The sequence below is a fragment of the Tupaia chinensis genome, unplaced genomic scaffold (assembly GCF_000334495.1).
Source record: "Tupaia chinensis unplaced genomic scaffold, TupChi_1.0 Scaffold000604_1, whole genome shotgun sequence".
In the NCBI taxonomy this organism is placed as follows: domain Eukaryota; kingdom Metazoa; phylum Chordata; class Mammalia; order Scandentia; family Tupaiidae; genus Tupaia; species Tupaia belangeri.
Window position 1 is genome coordinate 309,063 of NW_006160122.1, and position 7,810 is coordinate 316,872.

The 7,810-nt window shown below is 58.8% G+C and overlaps 1 long non-coding RNA gene across 1 annotated transcript in view; it reads left to right on the forward strand.

Moving 5' to 3' along the window:
* The window catches only part of LOC102471482 (uncharacterized), a 9,488-nt gene extending 4,064 nt beyond the window's left edge, over nt 1-5,424 (forward strand). The window contains exons 2-4 of the long non-coding RNA XR_336007.2: nt 3,225-3,411; nt 4,570-4,617; nt 5,024-5,424. This is a non-coding gene — a long non-coding RNA (uncharacterized LOC102471482). The remainder of the gene's footprint in view (nt 1-3,224; nt 3,412-4,569; nt 4,618-5,023) is intronic.
* Nucleotides 5,425-7,810: the final 2,386 nt, after the last annotated feature.

Consider the following 7,810-nt stretch of genomic DNA (forward strand, 5'->3'; position numbering starts at 1 on the left):
AAACTGAGAAATCACCCCCCGGGGGGATGGCCACGCCGCAGTCCCTTCTCCTCCATTCTCCTCTCGGGATTTTGGGCACGCACGCACACATGCCTGACAGGAGTTTGAAGCTGCTGGGTCTGGGACTTGAACTGTGGTGGACTATGTGGGAGTCCAGGGAAGTAACCATGGTGCCATCTGCTGGCTCCATAGACCGTTATTTCAATGGAGCCAAATCTCAGCCCTCACCCGTCCTGATTGTTTTGCTGGTCCAGCATCCATAGCTCAGCACCACCCTTCCCAGGGCCCAGCCCTGGTGCTTCTGGCCAGGTTAGCTTGTTAAAGCTGGCCCTGGCCAACTGAGCAGCAGCCGGGGCGAAGGGGTGGACAGCAGTGCCTGCTGCCAGGACTGCCCTTTGGGTCCAGTCTAAGAATTCGAAGAGGCTGCAGATGCCCCCTGCCACACGTGATGCCCCCCCCACACCCCATGCCTAAGCCTCCTCCTCCCCCCTCCCCTTCCACCCGCTCTCCTCTGCTCCTGGGAGCTCCGAGTGCAGGTTCTGAGGCTCACTCCCAATCAGCCAGCAAAGGGCCGCCCCTGGGCCTGTGGAGAGGAGGCTGGGGGGTGTCCAGAGATGTTCACGCCTAGAGTCTGAGGGCCCTCCCCCTGCCTCTCCCACCTCTCCCTACTCACCCACTGCATTCCCTGCTGGGAGCAACCCTACTGAAGCCAAGTAAATTTATGGCATAATCCCGCATGGAAATGCATGGAAATGCTGCCAATTACTATCAAGCCAAGAGAGGAGCTGCGTCCCGGTGCCCTCCGTGGTCTGCTGTCTGTGTCTCCCAGCCTCCCAGAAACCACAGGGAGCTAGAGGCCAGCCGGGACGGCCCCGACTGGGGGAGTGAGGCCATTTGTATAACACTCTTCGCCTCACCTGGCCTTGAAGGTTTGCAGCAGAGCCGCTCCTTCGCAGTAAACCCGAGCAAACCAGGGACTGTCGTTCCCGAGTCTCTGCAAAGCCGACAGCTGAAGCGATTTATCTAACTGAGATCAGTTCATCAAACTTGGGTAGAGCTGAGCCGCTGGAAAGAGAGCAAATCTGATACAATCGCATCTGCTTAAAATGCAAAGGCGCCTGGAGATTTTGGAAACACTGTAAGGCGTCTCAGCGAAGCCAGGAGGAACGTTTACAGGGGAGCACTCGGGCTGGGGAGCTTCCTGCCCTGGTGAGGAAGCCGAGGGAGGGGTGCACCTGTGTCTCCCTGTTGGCCTCCTGCCCGGTCCAGCAGAGGACGACTGGCCTCTGGGACTGGGGTGGAGCCGTGTGAGATGGGCCTGCAGACTGAGGTCACGCAGCCCGAAGCATAGTGGAATCTGTAAGGAGAGGCTCGAGGTGCTGATCGGAACCAAGTGGGAGAATGTCATGGTGAAGCATTCAGGCCCAGGAGTCAGAGGGGTCTGGGTTCAAACCTCGGTCTCACCTCTTCCTCATCAGCTCTGTGTCTTTGAGTGAGCCACTTAGCCTCTCTGAGCCTCGCTTTTCACCTGTGTGAAGTGTAACAATTACTGCTTCTCGGGGAGTCGTGAGACTGACGAGCCGGGGTATGGAAAATACTGAGTCTGCTCCGACTCGGGTACAGCGAGTGCTCAGCCGTGGAGCTAATGTCCAACTGGGAGTCCAGGAAGGCTTCTGGGAGGAGGAGGGGCTCGCCTTGAAGCTCGGGAAGGACTTTAGTTGGTGGAGAGGGTAAGAGAATGCTTCACAATTATAAGGAGAGACATAGCTGGCCACCTGCTTGTCACTGTCCCCACCAGGGCTCCCACAGAAGCAGGAGGAGGCCCGGGGCTGGGCTGAGGCGGGGATTGTCTGGGTAGAGCAGTCTCCCTCCCTGCCCATCCCCCTCCCCTCTGTTAAACCCTCCCTCCCTCCCCATGAGCACTTATCAGTCCTCTGAGATGGGCTTAGCGGGGACCAATTTCCTGCCATCAGTCAGAAGTGGTGGCATTTGTAGGGCAGCGCCAAGGCCTGGGCGGGGCGGAGGGAACTGGTCCAGCCTACCCCGGGACTCTGCTGTCCTGCACTCCCGCCTCTGTCCTCTGAGTCTGTCTGCTCTTCCCTCTGTTGGGAGGGTGGAGGAGAAATGGGCTTCTGGTTCCCGGGGGCAGTAGGGAGCCAGACAGGCCAAGCAGGGAGGGGGTGGCAGTGTGGGGGTGGGGGTGCTGGTCACAAGTGTGCTGATTCTGTATGAGCAGGCTCCCCTGCACTGGGCCCTTGATATTCTGGGTTCCTGTAGCCGTGTGGCTCTGGCTGCTTCAGAGCAGATGCAGGAGATGTGTGACAGGCTCACCCCCGAAGGGAGATGGAGGCAGAGTTCAGGAGTCCAGGAGGGGTCAGTAGAGGCTTTGCCTCAGGCTGTGCAGGCATCCAGGCTGCCCAGTCCTCTCAGCCTAAGCAAGAACATTCTTAATATACATATCTGGGCTGGCTTCCAGACCGCCCTTAGCCATGCTGGCAGCCTCCTCCAGGAAGCTCGCCTGGGTGCAATCAGGCCACCAAGCCCTCTCTTTGGCCAAGAGTCACACTTGAGTCTGCAGGGCTGCCTCAAGTCTCTCTTTTCTTTTTTTGAGAGATTTTTACTATAGGGTACATGAGCTTGCCAGAGAGACAGAGGGAGACAGAGAGAGACCGAAAGTGAGAAATCACCCCCCTCCCCCACCCCCTGGGGGGGATGGCCATCCCTCAATTCTTTCTCCTCCATTTTCCTCTCAGGATTTTGGGCATGCACGCACACGTGTCCCGCATGAGTTTTAAGCTGCCAGGTCTAGGACTTACCCCGTAGGCGTAGGCGAGAGTCCAGCAACGTAACCACTACACCACGTGCTGGTCCCAGTCTCGCTCTTCCCATGGAGTTACAATTTATTGAGCACTTGTTACATGCCGAGGCCCGAGCCAGCACTTGACATATAATAACTCATTTAATCCTTTGTCAAGCTGGAGAGGTGGGCATAATTAAAACCGCTCATCGAGGAAATGGGTTCTGAGAGGCTGGGCCTGTGCTCGGGGTGTTATTTAAATGTCATTTCCTCAGAGGTGCCTTCCTGGACCCCTGTTCCTAACAGTCCCCTCTTCTGGCTCCATCCCTCTGCATGTGTTATTTCTCTTAGCTTGCTGTCGGCCTGCCCGCGGGAGCGCCGTGTGGGCAGAGACCCTGTCTGTCTCGTTCCCCTTTGTGTCTCCAAGCCTAGGACATCTTAAACCAGGAACACAGTTTGCATGGACAAGAACGCCCGAGTAAATCAACGGGGATGAATGAATGAGTGCTGCATGGTTCGTCATGGCGGAGAAGGACCCCACTCCACAGATGTCTGGTTCACAACGCGCCAGTCGCTCGCAGCCACCACACGGGTGGCCCTCGTCACCCTCGGAGGTACAGAGGCCCGAGGTGGGGATGGAGGGGCAGCCTCTGGTCTGGGGGTCCAGCCCCGACTGCAGCTCTGGGCTCCCTCAGGGCTGGCTCCCTCAATTGGAGAGCATTAAACTGAAGATGCCCAGTTTAACCCCAGCCCTCTTGCTGTAAGTGGATGGAGAGAGAGAGAGAGAGAGAGAGAGAGGAAGAGAGAGGGAGAGAGAAGGGGGGAGAGACAGAGAGGATAGTCTGAGTCCCTGGGGCAGAGGCGGAGGGCCGGAGGCCAGGCCTGGTCTGGGATGAGCGGCGACGCCTCGTGCAGCCACAGCCTGGGCCCTCGCCTCGTCCAGGCCAGAGCGACACGGATGGGGTGGACCTGCTATCAACACTGCACAGGGCCGGGCGGCTGCTGCTCCGGGGCTCAGGCTGAGACGGGGTGGGGGAGGGGCTCCGTTTGTCTGGGAATGACAGGGACTGGAGAAGGGCTTTCTGGAGGTGAGTGGCAGGGGAGATAAGCCTGTGTGTGACTTGCTGCTGCTTGGTTGGTTCGAAAATGAGTCTTGGGCCCAGATACAGATTGACAGGGGGATCAGAGGGGGCCGTGGCTTTCTGCCTCTCCACTTTGAAAAAGGCCCAGGCAACAGGGGACTGGGTCCTAGTGCCCGGGAGGAGGTGGCTGTGCCCTTGGTCACCTTGGCCAGGTGGCGGGGGAGCACTGCTCCAGACTCGTGCATCTTGGAGGCAGCCCCAGTGTCTCTCAATGTCAGGACTAGCCTGGGCGTCAGGACTAGCCTGGGCGGTGGAGGAGCCCGAGAGCTCGGCGCTCACAAAGAGCTGGGAGCGTGTGGGTGTGCGGCGCTCCCAGCTGCCTGCTCCCACTGCCCTCCACACTCTGTGCCCTGGCCCTGCCAGGCGCGGAAGACCAGGGTGCCTCCAGGGCTCCCTGTCTGCTGGCTGCTGGCCAGTGGCAGGCATCGCCGGCTGGGAGAACTGGGCCGCAGGCTCCACCCCCGACCTTACCCTGCCCTGCGATGGTTTGGTAGCTCGGAGTTGGCGAGGGCCTCTGCTGAGGTCACCGCTCCTGTCCTGCAGCTCTCAAGGCCTCACCCCAGCTGCAGGCTAGGGTCCCCTCCCTTCCCCTTTAGGCCTTGACAGTGACAGCCCCACTCTCACCGCCAGGGTCCTCTCCTGGCCTCCTGATGTCCTTCCATCCTGCCTGCCTCCGCGGTAAGTAGTCCCTTTATTAACTCCCGGCCAGTTTGAACGTGGCCTCTCTTTGCTGCAGCGCCGGCCTTGGTCAGGAAAGCAGCCCCTAGGGTCCTTAGACTCGCTAGCTCCAATGGTGTTTGGAGAGAATGCCCCCAGCGGTCCCCGCTCCTGCAGCCTCCTCTTAGGTTGCACCCCTAGGACCATCTTCCCATCCAACCTCCGTATTATCCCACTGGGTGGAGGCCACCAGTGCCTGGCCGGTCATCCACTGGCCTCTGACCCTACTTCTCTCTGGGCTTCCATTCTGACCTTGACGGTGGGGCCTGGGAGGGCGGCCCCTTCCATGGGCTGGCGGAGGAGAAACCAGAGGGTGCTTGAAAGCGACTCCTGAAAATGCAAAACCTGCACGTGGTGCCCCTGACAGGAGGAGCAGGAGCTGTTCCAGATGAGGGTGCCAGCCCAGACACCGGGGCTGGGAGGAGGCTGTGCTGGCCCCGGAGAAGGACGAACCAGGCCCTTGGCTCTGCAGGCCTTTGGGATCCCGCCACGCTGGTCCCGTCTCTGTGACATCCCGGAGAGCCACTTCCCGGACAGGGACGGAGACTCCTCAAAGAGATGGGCCGCCGCCTGCCGGGCGTGTGCAGGAGAGCCGCCTCCAGGCTGGGCAGGGCCAGGGCCACCTTCAGCAGCACAGCGAGCCCCGAGCCAGCAGCCTTCGAGGGGCCCTCGGCATCCCGCGGTCCAGGTCTCTGCCTGAACTCTTCCCTGCAGCCTTTGGGGCCAAAGGAAGCAAAACAACTTTTGGAGCAAGGAAATAAAAAGGCGTCGGGGGCGGCCCTCGGCGGAGGGATACTGGAACGGCTTTGCTGCGGGGTTTCCGAAGCTGCTCTCCTGCATGTGCAGGTCGGCGGGACGTCGGGGCACAGGGAGAGCCTCACCACGGGGTGCAGGCGGGTGAGAGGCGCCCGGCTCTGCCTTTCTCTCCACTCTTCTCAGGCTCTCGGGTTTCTCATCTGTAAAACGGGGCACCTGATAATCGGACATTAACCCCTTCATGGTGTCCCAGGTGGGCCTCTGAGGCCACGAGGGTGGGCGTGTTTTTTAAAAATTTTTAAGAGGTTTTTGCTATGGGGCGCGTGCGCTCGTCAGACAGAGAGAGAGACAGAGAGACAGAAAGTGAGAAATCACCCCCCAGGGGGGGATGGCCACGCTGCAATCCCTTCTCCTCCATTCTCCTCTCGGGATCTTGGGCACGCACGCATATGCGCCTGGCGTGAGTTTAAGCCACCAGGTCCGGGACACGAACCACGGGCAACTACGTGGGAGTCCAGCGATATAGCCATTATGCTAACTGCTGGTCCCCGAGGGTGGGCGTGTTTCTAAGGTGGGGAAATGAGGCAGCCAGCGGCTGCCTGGATACAGACCGGAAGAGGGACATCACGGACAGCGCCCTTGGGTGCCGGCAGTGCCTCGGTCCGTGGCTCCACGAGTCTTCCCATAGTCGCACAGAGGGCTCCTCTCGGTGATCGCGTTGCTAGCAAAATGCCTGAGACTGGGCGATCTGGAGAGAGTTCACTCAGCTTGTGGTTTGGAGGCTCTGGGCCCAGGGGCCAGCTTCCGGCCAGGGTGGCCTCGGGGGCAGGAGGTGGAGCAGCGAGGCTGTCTGTAGATGTCTTTGTTCTGGCCCGCGTCCACGAGGCCACGCTGCCTCATTCCCTCTCTCTAGAAACACCAGAACTCAGTCATGGAGCCGAGCACACCACAGGCCCCACCTGGGACACCGTGAAGGGATCGTAGTTTTACTTAAAGCCTTTACAGTAAGGCCAAGTCCTGGCGCACGGACTTCTGGGGGTCCCCCAACCACTGACCACTAAGATCAAATTCCAGAACAGGAACCTTTGGAAGGTAAACCATTGTTCAAGCCATGGCCACCAGCAACCAGCAGTGTCCCTAATGCCCGCTGCTCAGCACAGATGCCGGGGCGCGGATGGCAGAGCCAGGATGGCAGCCCAGATGGCAGGGCTGGCTCTCTCTCCCTCTGTCCTTGGCACTCCGAGGAGCACCAGGCAGGGCTCTCACCTGGGCAGGGGTGCTGTGTTCCTTGGCAGTAGCTTCCTGGAAGGTGAGTGGCCGCGTGGAGCCGAGCTGAGTCAGCCTGGCTGTGGCCTTCCTAGAGGAGCCAGAGCCTGGTCCACCTGCCCTTGACCCATCAGTCAGCATCAGCCACGCCAGGGCAAGAGGGGCAGAACCAGCCACTCCCAGACTCATGAGGAAGCACACATGGTATTTTATTTGTTCATTTTCTTTAAAAAAGAATGATTTTATTTAATGTTATTTATTTATTTACTTATTATTTTCTAAATTTGACCAGAGAGGGACAGAGCGTGCACATGTGTGTGTGTGTGTGTGTGTGTGAGAGAGAGAGAGAGAGAGAGAGAGGGAGAGAGAGAGAGAGAGGCAGGGGAGAAGCAGAACTGCCAGGTCTGGGACTCAAACCGGGCTCCACCACGTGGGAGTCCAGCGCCCTTAACCACCATGTCACCTGCCGGCCCTATTTATTCATGTTTAAGAGAGATTTTTGCTATAGGGCGTGTGTGTTCAGCAGAGAGACAGAGAGTGAGAAATCACCTTCTGGAGGGATGGCCGTGCCACAATCCCTTCTCCTCTAGTCCCCTCTCAGGATTATGAGCGCACACACGTGCCCAGAGTGTTTTTTAAACTGCCGGGCTCAGGACTCAAACCACAGTTGGCCATGTGGGAGTCCAGTGACATAACCACTATGCCATCTGCTGGTCCCTATATATAATTAAAAAGTTATTTAATTTATTCTTATTATTTTTACAATTTGCTATAGCGTATATATGCTTATCAGACAGAGATAGTCAGACGAGGTGAGGACTGGGAGGGTATCTTGTAGATCCGTTGCATGGACAATGCTCTCCTGCCCCCCGAGCCTCATCTGGGCCTTGCACATTTTCCTTGGAGGGCTTTCCCTGCTCTCTAAGGCCCTGGACTGACCATGAATGAGGTCCTCTTCCTGGCTGTCCCCTGAAGAAGCCAGACACGGCACAGAAGACATGGAGCTCACAGCAAGTACGGTGGCTTCCATGGCCTCCTCTGCCCTACGGCCCCCGGCCCCCGGGAGAAGCGAGAAGGGATTTGCCTCAGGACAGCGAGCCCCCTGGGGTGAGTTCCCTCCCACTCTCCAACC